We start from the raw sequence: 17,958 nt of genomic DNA on the forward strand, positions 1-17,958 counted from the left end.
GACTAAACCATGTTGGATCTAAAAAGTTGGCCTGAAAACCTGAAGCTTATGCTTCATAGCTAGGCTATAAGGTGGACTAGAACCCAGCCCATGCAAGGTCATGGCGTACTCAATGTGGTGACAGTGAACAAAGTGTATAGGATGTGCCCAGTGCTAGCAATGACAAAGTGTATACCGAATGGACTTTGAAGGACCAAAGGTTTTTTAAGTCAATTGGTATCACCCCCACAGTGACTAGGGTAGTGGGGTGCATTTGGTTTTCAAATTGGGTACTTTCAACACTTAGTGCCTGACTGCTGTTCTTCACTGACTTGATTCAGTCACTCGTAGCTTTATTGGTCTGAACCAACTCTTTGTTCCCAGGTTACAGACCTGCCTATCGTTCCAATAATCCTGTTTCACTTGAATGAAGGGAGTATGTCTTAAATGTAAAGCTTCTGGTTCTCACACTGCGCTCTGAGGTCCAAATAACTGTCTGTCAATGTATAACCTGATGTCTCAATCCCCAGTGAGAAGAGTCAATTCTTTGGTGTTCACCGATGTGGGAGGCTTCACCGGAACAGGCTTTTGCTTTGGGCTCTGCTGTTTGTTTGCAGAACACCCAAGAACAAGTAAACATGCTCTCTTCACAGCAGTACCTTAGGGTTTTGCCATTGTAAATGGGTCTAATGTGATATGACAAGACCAGAGAAATTGGATGTAAATTTACATTTTTGAATATGCTTGTTGTTTCACATGATACATTTAGGGTATGCAGCTCCTTTTGTAGTTTTTATTTTTACTATTTAAGTTTGGAAATGATGCCAAATTTTTGTATTTCTTTAATCAATGTGTTCTCTTCGGTGATATATATTGCATTATATATTGATGTGTGTATCAATATATACTGGTATGTATTACACTTACACATGCAAACACATAAATAAGAGGGGGTGAAAAACGTAGCCTTTGCATTCTCTATAGCCTCTGCAGAGAGATCTAAGCAGCGAAATCTTGGTGTTGTGATGTACAGAAATGGAGAAGAGTATTAAACCATATTTAAGAATATACTTTGTGTGCTTGAGATTTTTTAGGACTGTTTCCTAGAAAAGTCTGAACTTTAGAGACAGTATAAGAGGTCTTTGAAGTTTATGTCAGATTAGTCATAGCTGATAAATTTGCAGCCTTAGACTTTAGTTTCTTCACTACATTGGCCTGTGCAAAGGTATATTCAAAGGATGTCGGGGGATCAGGATCCCAAGATTATATTAGAGGAAAGAGATTCAAGTTGATAAGGCAAAACTATTAACAGGTGATAAAGGTAGGGAGTATGGCTCGGTGGTAGAGCACTTGACTAGCAAGCATGAAGCTTTAGATGCCTATCACCTAGGCACTGCAAAAAAAAGGGGGGGGATGGACCAAGAGGTTTTAATAGTGATAAAGTAAAAAAATTTATCCCAATTACAAAGTTGATTCTGCTTGCCTTTGAGTCCTATAATAGAACATCTCTGATAAAAACAGAAACTAGGTCTGAGCCTTTTCCTACTGCTTTCCCCTATCTTGAATAGATATCTTGTAGGTAGGAGAATAACAAGAGCAAGTTGGGCTGGCCCAGTAGAGCAAAGCTTCTAGACCAGGTTAGGAGAAGAGGATTTCTTTTCCTTCTCCAGAGTTCAAGCTGCTTGGAGCCTCTTCTGTTTGGTAGTTTAGGATGCCTGCCTAGTTGAGGAATCAAGATGGTGCATGGTTTACTTTCTCCAGATTTGAGATAAACTGCCATTACTGGTCAGTTTAATATTTTTTTCTGTCACCCATTTTCTCATTTAATCCATAAAATCCCCTGATGAAACTAGTCACTCTGAGAAGAGGCAGGCATGCCTGTGCAAGTAGTTTTCCTTCTAATTCATCTTTAGGTGATGTTCTTGAAGCCAAATTGTTGGAAGGCAGCATAGTAGTGCCAGCCGGATGTGTGGGCTGCAGTGCTCACCTGTCTTGGCCTGCAGCTCTTGCCATCTTTTGTTCCCTGGCTCTAATTCCCATACCATGCACTCCTAGACAGGCCCAGTAGATTCAGGGCTGAATGCCAAGGTGGAATTAAAGCCTCATGCCAGCTTCTCCCTTGTTGCCAAGTTGAATGCATGCCATCTGAGACTTAAAGCTTCCAAGCCCCATCCTGATGGGACTGTGCCTAAAGAGACCTAGGAACTGACTCCAGCCTAAGGGTGTGTAACTGATACTAGAGCCAGTGAAATAGGGCCAGTTATGTGCTCATTTTGTAGGTGTTTTGGTGCCTTAAGTTGCTGAGGATGTGGCTGAACAGAGGGACTGAGGTATAGGTGCGAACAGTTTCAGGTTGAGCCATCTTCAACAGAACTTCCCTGAACTTGCATGGCAGGTTCAGTTAAGAGGCCAGAATAAAGCCCTTTTTCTGGCTCTGCCATTAGCTGGACTTCTGACTTCAAACAAGTCCCTTCCTGTCCAGATTCCCTCTCACTATAAGGCAGGTCCTAAATCTGAAGTGCTATGGTGGGGAGCAGGAGTTTCACATCTCCCTATGAGATGTGACTGACATCCTGACTCTCCAGGAGATTGGCAAATTATCCCATGTCCCTAAGATTCAATTTTTCTACCTGTAGTAATGCTGCCTTGGTAAGCATTAAATAGGCAAAGACATATGAAGTCCACGGTACAGTGCTTGGCAACTTAGCTAGGGTTCAGATGAGAGCCTCAGTGAATGCTTTGTTTCCAACTGTAGACTTAAAGTGGCGAGAGTGAGTTTGTGCTGGTGGCCACAAGATGGTGCTAGACCACAATGGCAGTGGAAGAATTTTGCTTCATCTGAAGGAGAGCAGATTTCTAACAAGTTCTAAGAGGTGCCTGGGACAGTTTGCTTTGCCCTTAAATTTTGGAGAAATGGAGAGGGCAGTCTACTAAAGAAAGCAAGGATGAGGGAACAGAGAGGAGCACTTAGAAGTCTCACTGAGTCTGCTCAGTTTTCTTAGCACTCTGCAATCTGGGTTTTGAATTATCCATCTGTAAAATAACTACAGTCGGGGGCTGGGGATATAACTGAGTGGTAGAGTGTTTGCCTTGCATGCATGAGGCCCTGGGTTCAATCCCAGCACCAAAATAGATTGGGTTCAATCCTCAATACCACAAAAGGGTGGGGAGGGTAAAACATTAATTTCTGGTGCTGCTGGGGACCAAACCCAGAGCCATATACATCCTAAGCATGCATTCTACCCCTGATCTACAAGCCCAACCCCTTTCATTTTATTATTTTTGCAATACTGGGGATTGAACCCAGGTGTGCTCTGCCACTAGATTACATCCCAGCCCTTTTTATGAGATAGAGTCTCACTAAGTTGTCCAGGCTGGCCCTCAATTTTTTGATCATCCTGCCTCAGTCTCCTAAACCACTTAGGGTTAAATGCATGTACCACTGTATCACCACCACCTGCATTTTTTTTTTTCCTTTTTAACAGATGAGGTCTTGCTACATTGCCTGGGCTGGGCTCAAGTTTGTGGGCTCAAGCAGTTCTGTCTCAGCACCCCAGCCAGCACGGAGTACCAGCAGGCACTACCCTGCCTGACTTGTCCCTGCTCTTAAAATTATGTCATTAATAGGACAATTAACAAAACTGAAATGTAGTCAGGTGTGATGGCACACACATGTAATCCCAATGAGACAGGAGGATCACAAGTTCAAGGCCAGCCTCAACAGTTTAGCAAGATCCTGTCTCAATATGAAAAAATAATAATAATTGACTGTGGCTGTGGCTCAGTGGTTAAGTGTCTCTGGGTCCAATCCCCAGTACCAAAAAATGAAAACAAAACCTGACGTAGACTATAGAAAAAAGTATCAATGTTAAAGCTCCTAAATTTTAAAACTTCTGTGGTTATATATTACTTATTTCCTTAGGAAATATATATTAATGTATCAAGAAGCTTAAAATAAGACATATCCATTAAGGAAATTTTTGAAATATCAGAAATAAAGAAAAACAGCATCATTCCATTGTCTTTAACAGTTTAGGATCATTAATGAACACCTATTATAGAACAATGTGTAGTTTGGGGGTTGTAAATGGTTCACAAGTTACTTGACACTTTCATTTGCTTCTTCATGAGTCAACCAGTGGGCCTGGAGGATGAGACTTGGGAGTTGGGGCCAAAGCTGGAAGGGAGCAGGGGCAGGACCAATAAAGGAGATGCTATAATTGTGCCTTGGTGATAGAATCGGCCTTAAGGTTGGTCCAGAGCTGGGTGGGGAGATGGGGTACTGTGAAATACAAGGGCTAACTGGGCAAGGGTTGACCCTTAGCTAGGTGATGGGAAGGCAAAGCTATACCTGGAAACTGAGCCCATTCTCAGAAAGGACAAGAATCTCTAAGAATCTGTCTACACTACACCCTTCTATAGTTCTTCTCTGTGGTACCCTAACACTTTCATTCCTTAAGAAATCATCATTTTAATACTGGAAAGAGCCTTGGACTTCATCCTCGTCCCCTTGTTGAAGAGAGAAGAAAACTGAAGTCCAGAGAGCAACAGAGTGAATGGCCTGTTGGTCCATTCAGCAAATTAGCAGAGCCAACATGAGCACCTGATGTTACAACTCCAAATCTGGATGGATGATCTTGTTACTCTTCTTCTAAGCCCCATTCTCTCCAGATATAGAAAAGGGAAGATCCGAGGGAGCAAGTGAATGGATAACACCAAAGTCAGTGCGGGGAGGGTAAAGGTGGCTAACATCTAGGTGGGATTATGAAATCTATTTTGAAGTCACTTCCCTGAGTCAGGGTTGGCTTGACTATACATTAACTTGATTCTTCAGTTCCCAGTTTTCTAAAATAGCTCAACCTAAGTTTCCCCAACTGCCAGGTTCCCAGCACTGCTAAGATACCTGTCTTTTCCACTCTGCTAAGATACCTTACCTGGTCTCAGGCTCTCCAACCCACCCTATGTCCTAGGGATTGAACCCAGAGAAAGTTTTAAGCTAGAGAGGCAAGATGCTCCTAAATTACAGGCAAAGCTGCAGATCTGCTGCTGCCTGGGAAAGAGGTAGGCTGGAGAATGCAGAGGAATCAAGGCTTGATGACAGGACACCTGCCCCATAGTAAAGTTGCATTCTGGGACTAGGTATGTGGTTCAGTGATAACAGCACTAGCCTAGCATGCCCAAGGACCTGAGTTCCATATGCAACGTCAAAAAAAAAAAAAAAAAAAAAAAAAAAAAAAAAAGCATACTTGTGCTCCTTGCTCCAATTCAACTCTGAAGTAGCATGGTAATTCTGCTTCTCTCTGGGGAGCTGAGCAAAGACCTTCAGAAACTGTTTCCTCCAGCCTTCTGTTAGTGGCAGTCAAGTCAGGGAACCTGCCTGGATCCTAGCTGGCCAAATTTGATCAAACTGCATAAAATCAATTTTCCCTTTGTATACCGTTTACCTATTTTCTTTTTTTAAAATATTTAACTTATTTTTAGTTGTAGTTGGACACAATACCTTTATTTTATTTATTATGTGGTGCTGCGGTTCAACCCAGGGCCTCACACGTGCTAGGCAAGCACTGTACCCCTGAGCCACAGCCCCAGTCCCTCATTTGCCTATTTCTTATGTGGATAGGTGGTCTAATCCAGGCAGTTGAGATCCAGGCATGCTCCCTGTCTAAACTGCTGGTAACACTTCTATCTATCCCACAAACATATCTCACTGCTACCACTACTTAAATTGGACTTGGACTTGTTTTTTGTTTGTTTGTTTCTATTTGTTTTTGGCCCTGGAGATTGAACCCAGGGTGCTATATCCCCAGCCTTTTATTTTTTGACAAGGTTTTGCTAAGTTGCTGTGGGTCTCACTGAATTGCTAAGGCTGGCCTTGAACTTGTAATGTGTGTTCTTGTTTCTTTTCTGGGAGGCAAGTTGGGGGGGGGAACCTGAACCCAGAGCCTCATGCATGTCAGGCAAGGGCTGTACCCACTGAGCCACATATATCCCCAGGCCTAGCCTCAAATTTGTGAACCTCCTGCCTAATCCTCGCAAATAATATTTTTTTTAAATACATCTGTTGGGTTGGGGTTGTGGCTCAATGGTAGTGTGTTTGCCTTTTACATGTGAGGCACTGGGTTCAATTCTCGGCACCACATATAAATAAATAAAAATAAAGATTAAGTACATTTGTTATTGAATGTTTGGGTTCATTTTTATTGTTAGGTAGTATAATAAAATTATAAATATATTATCTTTTGTAGGTTAATGAAAGAGCTGGTGATTGAGTGTGCACAAATAGATTCAGAATGGGGACTGTTAACCAAAAAGACTAATTTGAAAGCACAGAGAGCTGAAATTTCAGCCTTCCACTTCCAAAGAGGGGACAGGGCTGGAAGTTAAATTAAACACTGATATCCAATGATGTGATCAATCACACCTAAATAATGAAACTTTTTTGAGGAGGGGATTAAACACGAGGTGCTTATACTACAGGGCAACATCCTCAATTCTTTTTTTTTTTTTTTTTTTTTAAAGAGATAGTGAGAGAGAGAATTTTTTAATATTTATTTTTTAGTTATCGGCGGACACAACATCTTTGTTTGTATGTGGTGCTGAGGATCGAACCCGGGCCGCACGCATGCTAGGCGAGCACGCTACCACTTGAGCCACATCCCCAGCCCATTTTCTTTTTATTTTTTATTTTGAGACAGGGTCTTGCTACATTGCTGAGGGTCCTAAATTGTTAGAACTGGCCCAGGACTTGCACTCTTCCTGCCCCAGCCTCCTGATTCACTGGGATTATAGGCTGTGCCACCGTGTCTACCATATTGAAATTTTAAAACTTGACAGTGTGGCACCTCCCAGCTACTCAGGAGGTCACAGCAGGACGACTGCAAGTTCAAGACCAGCCTGTGGGCCCTAGGTGGTGCATGCTAAAATCCCAGCAGCTCAGAAGGCTGAGGAGTTCAAAACCAGCCTCAGCAATGGCGAGGAGTTAAGCAAGTGAGACCCTGTCTTTTTTTTTTTTTTTTTTTTAAAGAGAGCGAGTGGGGGGGGGGAGAGAGAGAATTTTTTAATATTTATTTTTTTTAGTTATCAGCAGACACAACATCTTTGTTTGTATGTGGTGCTGAGGATCGAACCCGGGCCGCACGCACGCCAGGCGAGCGCGCTACCGCTTGAGCCACATCCCCAGCCCGGAGACCCTGTCTTTAAATAAAATGCAAAATAGGCCTGGGGATGTGAGGCTCAGTGGTCAAGTGCCCCTGAGTTCAATCCTGGGTACCAAAAAAAAGAACAGCCTGGGCAACTTAGTGAGACTCTGCCTCAAAATTAAAAATAAAAGGGTTTAGGATGCTGGGTGCAGTAGTGCAGCCTGTAATCCCAGCAACTCAGGAGGGAAGGCAGGAGGATAGCAAATTCGAGGTTAGCACTCAGCAATTTAGCAAGGCCCTGTCTCAGAATAAAAATAAAAAGGTCTGGGGATGTAGCTCAGTGGTAAAGTACCTCTGAGTTCAATTCCCAGTACAAAAAAAAAAAGGGAAGGTGCTTAGGATATAGCTCAATGGTTCAATCCCCAGTACCGAAAAAAAACAAAAACAAAACCTCCCTAAAATCTCCTAAAGACAGTTCTCAGAGCTTCCAGGTTGATGAAGAGCACATTAAAATGCTGGGAGGGGTCATACGCAGAGAGGGTGTGTAAGTTCTAAACCCCCATTTCCTTCCATATCTGGCCTTATGCATCTCTTCCAATTGGCTGCCCCTAAATTTTATTGCTTTTTTGGTACTTGGGATTGAACCCAGGGCACTTTACCATTGAGCCACATCCCTACTCCTTTTTTTTTTTTAACTTTTATTTTTATAGTTGTAGGTTGACAGAATGCCATTATTTTATGTGTTTATTTTTATGTGGTGCTAAGGATAGAACCCAGTGCCTTACACATGCTAGGCAAGCACTTTGCCACTGAGCTACAGCCCCAGCCTTAATTTTTACTTTGAGACACTCTCTCATTAAATTGCTGAGGCTGGCCTTGAATTTACCATTCTCCTGTCTCAGCTTCCTGAGTCACTGGGATTACAGGCCTGCACCTCCTCACCCAGGAGTTGTATTCCTTTATAATAAACCAGTAAGCAAATTTCATGAGTTCTGTGAGCTATTCTAGCAAATTATCAAACCTGAGGAGGGGGTCGTGGAAACCCATGATTTAGAGCCAGGAGTCAATCAGAAGTATAGCTGGACTGGGCACCATGGCACAGAGCTGTTATTCCAGCAACTTAGGAGGCTGAGGCAGGATCCCATGTTCAAAGCCAGCTCAGCAACTGAGCAAGGCCCTAAACAACTTAGCAAGGCCCTGTCTCTAAATAAAATATAAAAAAAGGGCTAGGGATGTGGCTCAGTGGTTATTCACTCCTGGGTTCAATCCAAGGTACCAAAAAAAGTATGGTTGGCAACCTGGGAGTTGTGCCTGTCTTCTGAAATAGAGGTAGTCTTCTGGGACTGATCCTTAAAGCCATGGGGTCTGCCCTAACTCTAGGTAAATGAGTGTCAGAATTTATTTGAATGGTAGGAAACCCAAATAGTGTTTGGAGAGTTGGAGAACTATTTGATATAGAAACAAAATCCCACATATCTGGTGTTAGAACTATGAATAAAATAGCAGAGAAGTAGTATACCATTGTATGTATACCACATTTTATCTCTTCCATTGGTGGATATTTAGGTGGTTTCTAGTTTTTAGCTGGAAAAATTCTCATGCCACCATGAAAATTCACATGTAAATCTTTGTATAAATGATTTTGTTTGTTGTGGGTTGGCCATTTGTATATCTATAAAGAAATGTTTGTTCAAGTCCTTTCCTTGTTCTTAATTGGTTTGTCTTTTTGCTGTTGAGTTATAAGAATTCTTTACATATTTCTGGATACTAGAATTTCACCAGATATATGATTTGGAAATATTTTCTCCCATTCTGTAAGTTCTTGATTACGTCCTTTGATGCACAAAACTTTATATTTATTTTGTTGTGCTCTACTGGGGATTTAATTTTGGAACTCACACATACTAGGAAAGTGTTCTACCACTAAGCTATATTCCAATCCCAAAACTTTGTATTTTATTTATTTATTTTTTGGTACTAAGAATTGAACCCAGGGGCGCTCAACCATTGAGCCATATCCCTAACCCTTTTTTATATTTTATTTAAAGACAGGGTCTCACTAAGTTGCTTAGGGCCTGGCTAAATTTCTGAGGCTGGCTTTGAACCCGCCATCCTCCTACCTCAGCCTCCAGAGCTGCTGGGATTACAGGCATGTACCACCATGCTAAAACTTTGTTTTGATGAAATCCAATTTATCTTTTTTCTTTCTTTTGCCATATCTAAGAATCCTTTGGCAACTTTCAAAGTCATTAAGATTTACTTTTATATTTTCTTCTAAGAATTTTACCTTTTAGCTCATTTGTTTTACATGTGGTGTGAGATGGGAGGGTGGGTCTGACTTCATACTTTTGCATATAAATACCCAGTTGTCCCAGTCCCAGTTTTTGTTCTGTGATCCCAGGGATTGAACCCAGTGCTTTGCACATGCTAGGAAAGCATCCTACCACTAAGCTACATCTCCAGATTTTTATTTTGAAACAGGGTCTCATTAATTTGCTCAGACTGACCTCAAACTTTTGATCATCCTGCCTCAGCCTCCTCAATAGCTAGGATTACAAGTATGGGCCACTATGTATGGCACAGCACCATTTGTTAATGAGACTATTATTTTACTATTAAATGGTCCTGACACTACTGGAGAAAATCAGTTGGCCACAGACATGTGGGATAGTTTTTAAACTCTGAATTCTATACCATCAGTCTATATCTAATCTTAATAACAGTATATTATTTTGAATTATGTAGTTTTATAGTAAACAGTTTTTGTTGTTGTTGATACCAGGGAATGATCCCAAGGATGCCTTACCTTTTTATTTTTTTGAGACAAATTCTCATTAAATTGCTCAAAATCTTCATATATTGCTGAGATTGGCTTGAAACTTGCAATTTTCCTTCCTTTGCCTCCCAAGTAGCTGGGATTAGAGGTGTGCACCCCACACCCAACTGCATTGTTTTAAAACAAGTGCAAGCCCTCCAAATTTGTTCTTCTTTTTCAGTACTGTTTTAGCTATTTAGTGCTCTTTATAATTCCATATGAATTTAAGGATGGGCTTTACCATTTCTGCAAAAAAGGCCATTGGAATTTTGATAGGGATTTCAGTGAATCTATAGATTGTTTTAGATAGCATTTCCATTCTTAATAATATTAAGTTTTCCAATCCATGAACTTAGGACGTCTCTCTATTTAGGACTTCTTTAATCTATTTTAGCAACATTTTATAGTTTCCAGTGTATAAATCTTTTATGTCCTTGCTTAAATTTATTCCTAGTATTTTATTTTTTTGGATAGTATTGAAAATTAAATTCTTTTCATCTCTTTTTCAAATTGTTCATGGCTGGTGTCATTCTGCTTTTGATTTTCATTTTTCTGATGACATTATCTTTTCATATGCTTATTAACTATTCAAGTATCTTTTTTTTTTTTTGGTGGAGTACATCTTCATTTGCATTTCCATGATTGGAGAGGGAACAGCCCCCTTCCTTTCCCTATCACCTTTCTTTTACCCTTCCTGTTTACTTTAAAAGTACTTCAGGATTAACAACTGGACACTGGAGCCAGCAGTCCAGGGTAAAATCTTAATTCTTACACATACTTATGTGGTCTTGAACATGTTTTTTAACTTTTCTTTCCATTCCCTCAAGTTTAAATAGAGGTGTTAGCCTGGTGGATGTGTGGCCACACATGCCAATAATCCCAGTGACCTGTAGCTCAGCCCTCCAGCCCAACCACCTCCAGCCTCAACAGCAGCTACCTCAGGATCCTCCCACTGGCAGATGAGAACAGGTCTTTCTCTCCAAAAGCTTCTTAGGAGGATTCCCTGGCAGCTTTCCTGGCCATCTGAAAAGCATCTGCGTCATTGAGCCAGGCCGGGGAACACTAATCGCAAGACAGGCAAGCTTGGCAGGGAGAGGCTCAGGCTGATAGGGGACAGAAAGACCTGAGGGTGGGAACATGAGGTTAAGGGAAGAATTCTATAAAACTCAGCCCACTGTGCTGACCCCCACATTCTTTCTCTTTTGAAAAGCAATTTACCGGGGCTGGGGATGTGGCTCAAGCGGTAGCGCGCTCGCCTCGCATGCCTGCGGCCCGGGTTCGATCCTCAGCACCACATACCAACAAAGATGTTGTGTCCGCCGAGAACTAAAAAATAAATATTAAAAAAAAGAAAGAAAGAAAAGCAATTTACCTGTGGTACTGCCTGGCTTGAGTCAACAGGATATGTTACATTCTTCAGCAAACCACCTGTTATCTGCAGAAGAAATGTAGGCATGAAATGCCAGTGATAAGAATACAAATTAGCTGAACAAGGTGGTGCATGCCTATAATTCCAGTGGCTTGAGAGGCTGAGGCAGGAGAATCACAAGTTCAAAGCCAGACTCAGTAACTTAGAAAGACCTTGTCCCAAAATAAACATGTATTAAAAGGGCTGGGGATGTGACTCACTGTTTTAGCACCCCGGGTTTAATCCCTGGTACAAAAAAAAAAGAAAAAAAACACAAGTTACACTGAAGGAGAGACCCTTACACCTGGAACTCGGGTAGATAAGGATAATTCCCCCTAACCATAAAATCTGTAAGAACAGGTTCCAGCAGGGTCAGCATGGGCCAAAGTCACTTAGAGTGATAATGGCAGTAGGGACTTGAAAACCTGATGTCATCCTGCTGTCAGTCAAAAGTCAAGTGGTACCAGACTGGGGCTATAGCTTAGTGGCAGAGCACTTGTTCACATGAGTGAGGACTGGGTTTGATCCTTAGCACCACATAAAAATAAACAAACCAAAAGACATGATGTCCATCTGAAGCCAGATTTACAGATAGGTAGTTAGTGTAGTTAGGTAAATCGGGTCTAATACCAAGTAAGATAAATAAAATGGAGGCCATTATAAAGAATGGAGTCCAGGAAACCAAAGCAGCAATTGTGGAAATTGAAATATTAATGTCCCCAAGGCCCGGAACCCATTCTAAGGAACTGTTAATGAAACAGCTCCCAGCAAACAGGGAAATGCTAATCAAAAGCCACCCCAGACCCTTCCTGCCCAGATTAATCCTCCAGCCCACCTATCTCCCACCTTTTGGGGCCTTCCCACCTGCATTCTTTCACTGAAAGATAAAGGGAAACAAAGGACAGGAGTGTGGGAAAACTGAAAGAAGACCTTAGTTATAAAAAAGGGAAGACCTCCCTCTTCCACGGTTCTGCCTTTTGGGTCCCCTTCTTCCTCTGGGGAGAAGTCTTTTCTGCTGTCCTTTAATAAAGCTTCCACTTTCCACTCTAAACTTGCCTCGGCGTGCTTCTCTGGTGTTATACTTCAGCATTGGGGGAAGCAAGCAGCGGTAACACATCTATGGCTACAATAAAAAAAAAAAAAAAAAAAAAAAAAAAGCCAAGCAGCACACCTGGGCAGGACTCTCTGGAAACCTCCCTGGGACCCTCAATAAAACTGGAGGGCAGAAACTCAGAAGGTCAAGCGTTGTATGTTTTCTCTCATTTGTGGATGCCAGAGAGGAAAAAGAAAAAGAAAGGTGGGAAGCCATGCGTGAAAAGCAAAGGAGATTAATAGAATGGGGGAAAAGGACAAAGGCAGGGTAGAAGGGAGGAGGGAGGAAGTGCTGGGAAGGATATTAGCCAAATTATATAGTTATATTATACATGTACGAATATGTAATAACAAATCCCATCATTATATACAACTATAATGGACCAATTTTAAAAAATGTGGAGAAAAAAACTGGAGGGCAGGAGAAGTGCACTGTCCTTCTCCTTTTCCCCATTCCTATCCCTGTTTTTTGTGTGATGCTAGGGATTGAACCCAGGGCCTGTGCATGCAAGGCAAGCACTCTACCAACTGAGCTATATCCTCAGCCCCATTCCTATCCCTTCTAATAAACTCATGCCTGTCACTCTAAGCAACATGTCTGAAATCTTTCTGATTTAATCACAAGAATTGGGGTTTGAAGAAGGTCTCTGTGTTGCCTCAGTTTCCCAGCAGAACCCAGCCAAATAACCCATGTGTCCCTCCTCACCTACCTGGCTGCTGTGCAGTCACAGGTACCAGGTTCTGACTGGATGCCAGCACGGAGGCAGCCTCCTCCTAACCACTACTCTGAAGTCAGACACCAGGTCTTATCACAGCTCCCACTTAATATCTAACCAGCTACTCAGGAGGCTGATGCAGAGGATCACAAGTTCCATGACAGGGCAACTCTGTGAGACCCTGTCTCAAAAAATTTTTTAAAAAGGCTCAGGGATGTAGTACAGTGGTAAAGCACTTGCCTAAAATGCATGAGGCCCTGGGTTCAATCCCCACTATCACCAAAGGAAAAGAAAAAAAGATCTGGGTGAAGGCACTTAAAAATAATGATCAAAGCTAATCTTTTTTTCTTATGGTACTGGGAATTGAACCCAGGGGCACTAAGTCACAGATCCAGCCCTTTTGCTTTTTTATTTTGAGAGTCTCACTAAATTGCTTAGGGCCTTGCTAAATTGCTGAGTCTGGTCTTGAACTTGCGATCCTTCTGCCCCAGTTTCCCAGATTGCTGGCATTACAGGAATGTGCCACCACAGCCAGCTTATTTTCTTTCTTTTGAGACAGGGTCTCACTACATTGCTTAGGGCCTTGCTAAATTGCTGGCTTTGAACTTGTGATCCTACTGCCTCAATCTACTAAATCACTGGGATTACAGATGTTTGGCACTACACTCAGCCAAGTTTATTTTCCAACCTATAAAACACTGATTAAATGTGACAATGAGCTGGTGAGGCACACATCTGTAATCCCAGTGGCTCGGGAGGCTGAGGCAGGAGGATTTCGAGTTCAAATCCAGCCTCAGCAACAGTTGAGGTGCTAAGCAAGTCAGTGAGACTCTGTCTTTAAATAAAATACAAAATAGGGCTGGGGATGTGGCTTAGTGGTTGAGTACCCCCAAGTTCAACCCCCGATACTAAAGAAAAACTGTTAATTAAGTATGTATCAAGCATTCCACAAGCAGAATTAGCCATCTCTGATTCATATTCAGCCATTCAACAATTGTTTACTATGTCACAATGGGATTATCAAGAAGGCAGATAAGTCCATATCAATAAGAAGTCACCAAATAGTAGCAAAACCAGGCAAGCAAAAGCAAAAGGCAATGGAAAGGTTTTGTAGGGTTAGGAAACAAAAGTTGCACCCAACCCAGTCTTGGTAAGGAGGGGTTGGTACCATTAGCAAGAGATTTAGTTCCTCTCTCTTTATTTCTATAGAGTATATAATTTGGTTGAGAAGGCAAGCATAGGAATACAATAAGAAAAATGCATGGAAATATCAGAGACCATCTTATTGTGCATCACATGGTATTCCCACCCCACAAAAAAAAAGTCTCATTTTACCAATTCCAGTTTTCAATACTCCCCGTGAGAAGGGCCTAAATGCCCAGTGCAGGGCAACTGGAGTACATGTCCTATTTTTTAGGTCAGAAAACAGCCTAGGATCCTTAAGCTTCATAGAGCTTTCAGAGGCTCAAAGTACCCTCACCCAGAAAAGAACAGAAGGCCAGCCTAAGCAGAAGCCTGGGGTTCTTGCAAATTCTGTAGCAGCCTGCAGAAGCTCCACATCTCCTCTCAGGCCTTCCCCTTCAGTTAGGCTCAGTTATAAATAGCTAACTGGTTTCCAGCTGGGGATCTCCCAGCCCTGTAAGGAGCAAGCACCACCTCCTCACCCTGAACTGCCCTCAGCTTGGAGCAGGAAAGGGCAGTGGCCAGCAGGGGGCGGAAGGCAGGAGTAGGAGAGAGGGTGGAAAGAACCCCTTTGAGCCTGGTCTCTTACCCACAATCCTAAACAGCAGCCCGGAAGAGAAGGCTTGGGGAAGGATTGGGGAGCTGCAGTCTAGGTAGAAAACAAAGCAAGAGGTACCATAGACGGTGGTTGCAAAGCCTGAAGCCGGGTCTTATCTGAAATCCAATTCCTAGACCTTTGAGATCTTCTCTCAGAGGGAGTTGGGGAGACATATGAAACTCCTTAACTTTGGTGCTTGTAGTTATAGCACGCATGTGTGTGTGCACACTTGCAAACTAGTACAAACTACAAGCCTGTGAGTCATTTTTATTCTGGATCAAATCCAGAGGCTACCTGTCACTAGAAGCCCCTGCTCTGGCATATTCCCCCTACCCAGCCCCAAGCTCTGCTTTCTTTCTGGTTCTCACCTGAGGCAGAAAAATCAGGAGCCACAGGTTGGTCCAGCTGGCAATATGGGAGCTGGCTTGTCTCCTCCCAGTAGAGTCTGGACTTTGATGATAGTTGTGTTGTTGGTCTCTGCTGAAGTCTGGTCCCTCTGACCTTTGCTCATGGCAGATCACAGTAACCACGTGGCTGGCCAAATTTAAGGCTTTGTATGGAGCACCTGTGGGGGCTTGCTCTTACAAAGGTGGATAGTCAGAGCTATCAGGGTGCACAAGAGAGGCCCTCTGGGTGGTGAGGGCACCTAGTGGGCACTATCCCACCCCACTCCCAACATCCCCTACAGAGCCAAACTACTCTTGTAGGGTCCTGAGACTTGTGAACCCCAGAGCACAGGGAGCCATGGCCAGAGATCCTGGAGACCAGACCTAAAGTGAAGAACCTCTATCCAAGGTGAAAACGGTGTGTAGAGGCCTGTTAACAGGGTCCTCTTCCTCTTCAGGCTTACTCATTTTCTGCGGTAAGAACAAGTTCAAAGATGAGTAAGACCAAATCATAGTTGCAATAAACAAAAGATGTGTGACACTGGGAAGTACCTAGGTCTGTGGACCTATAGAGTGGGGTGGGAGGGATTTCCACAGGGCCAACGTCTGAATCAAGTAGAGGATGGGTAGCAGCAGCATTCGTTTCACTAGAATGGTGCGGGAAGGGCATTCCAGCAGAGGAAACAGCTTGATTAAAGGCTGGGAGGAGTGAAAAAACGGAAAGAAAAGGAGAGAGAAATAGAAGCAATTAGATATTACCAAAGACCAACCTGCCCAATGCAAGGGGTGGAGGGTAAATCGAGGGCCAGCAGGCTTCAGGTCTTGGGCTTCTGGCCGCTTAAGGATCTCCAACAAGGATGTGCTGCGTTCAGGGGTGGGGTCAAATAGGAAAACGATAGAGGACAGTGGGAGCCTCTGACCTTAGCGGGGTGGAGGAAGGCGCCTTCCCAAGGGACTCCCAAGTCGGCCTGTCCAGCGTTTTCCTCAGCTGGGCCCGGACGGCGACGGGGCGAGGCCGCGCGTTCCCGGACCCTCCCGCCGGCCGCCCCCTCCTTGGCTGGGTCCCTTGGCCTCGGGCTCCCGGGCGCGGGCGGCCCCCGAGGGCTGGGCTCCTAGCCCGCAGCCGCCCGCGGGCCGCCAGCCAGACGCGCCGGAAAGGAAACGCCTTGTATGGGCCTGAGGCTGGAAGGAAGCGCCTTGTAGGGCTCGGGGAGGAAGCACCATACATGGCGCGGGGCGGCCGGGGCGGACCAGGGGCGGGGTTCCCGCCCGATAGGGAGGCGCTTCCGCCGCCGCAGACCTCTGAGCCCGCGCTGCGGCCAGAGCCCGGGACTCCAGCCCGGCGGGGGCTACGCGCACTGCGGACCGGCCCTCCGAGACCCCGCGCTGCCCTGACGCTTACGAAGCCGACCCGGAACCTCGCTGCGCCTCGCAGTCGCTGTGTTACCTTGGGCGAGAGCTTTCGTCTCTGAGCCACGGGCCCCTACTATGCGGAGGGTGGAGGGGATAAAATGAGAAGATGCCGCAGGACCACCCCCTTAGAAGGACATGGTCCGCGGTGGCCACTGGGTTATTGGAAGCTGTGGACGAGGACAGTCTGCCCAGACACCAGCTGTCTGAATCTCTTTAGCCTTTTTCCAACTAACTGGGCCTCTGGGAAGCCTAAATGAATGGGGAAACATGGAGCTGACTGCTTCGAAAAAGATCTTTCCAGAAGAAAATAAGGCACCCTTAAGGTTTGGAGTTTTTCGGGGTTCACACAGGAAGTTCCAATCCCAGCTTCTCCGCTTACCAGTGGATTGACGCTGGAAGAGGTGCTTATGTCCTCCGAACCTCCAAGTCCTCAGTTAAATGGGGGAAACAATGCTTGTTTTGCAAGTCTGTTAGAATCAAATGAAACGAGTGTGTGCACTTGTGTAAAATGCCTAACCTGGAAATGCAGGCTTGTGCACATGGCCGCTCTTCTGGGAGCTTTGCCCTCCCTGGGTGAGCCTGTCCTTCTAGAAGTTTATTTTTCTTTCTTTCTTTCTTTCTTTCTTTCTTTTGATTTGGGAGATTGAACTCAGGGCCTCCAGCGAGCTAGACATGCTGTTCCACCACTGAGCCACACCCCCAGGTCTTGGGGACCTTATTGCCAAGATTTTAATGCCTTTACCAGAGCATGCCTGTGGCACTGACGCTCTTTTTCTCAGTTCAGCCACTGCTATCTATTGTCCCTACCCTTCTCTACTTCCTCTAAAGCATAGGTGACCTCCTGTATGGTCTGAAAAGGGCAAATAGAACCTGGAAGAAGTTGAAGTTCCCATCACAGCCAGAACCTGTATCTAGGACAGCATCCCTTCCCACACCTGCTGTCAGTACCACACCCACACATTTCACCAGAAGATAGATATCAATCTCAGAAAAGCATTTCCTGATTCTCCCTCATTGACCCTGCCCTGCCCTCATCAGACCTGCCTGTCCCAAGTCCCACTGAAACCTAACCTGAATCTCCCTTGCCCTGTCTTGCTGAGCAGCAGTTAGCAGCCCCTAATAGGCTCCAAGCAAGTTTGTGGATACACAATAGATGCCTTTCACCCATGGCCTTGTTTGCCTTCATCCCTGTAGGGCAAGGAAGCTATGGTTGGCATGGTAACCTTCCCT

General features: G+C 44.2%; 1 long non-coding RNA gene across 2 annotated transcripts in view; it reads right to left on the reverse strand.

The window, feature by feature from the left end:
* The window catches only part of LOC308657709, a 24,775-nt gene extending 8,314 nt beyond the window's left edge, over positions 1-16,461 (reverse strand). Inside the window, exons 1-4 of one of the 2 annotated variants that reach the window (XR_014024039.1) lie at positions 16,236-16,461; positions 15,298-15,463; positions 11,306-11,368; positions 10,871-11,056 (exon numbers count right to left, since the gene is read on the reverse strand). This is a non-coding gene — a long non-coding RNA (uncharacterized lncRNA). Of the gene's footprint in view, positions 1-10,870; positions 11,057-11,305; positions 11,369-15,297; positions 15,464-16,085; positions 16,131-16,235 lie in introns of those variants that run through there. The other variant, XR_014024040.1, reaches the window with a different exon arrangement.
* Positions 16,462-17,958: the final 1,497 nt, after the last annotated feature.

This window comes from Spermophilus citellus (assembly GCF_964194105.1).
Source record: "Spermophilus citellus genome assembly, chromosome: 1".
Taxonomy (NCBI): Eukaryota; Metazoa; Chordata; class Mammalia; order Rodentia; family Sciuridae; genus Spermophilus; species Spermophilus citellus.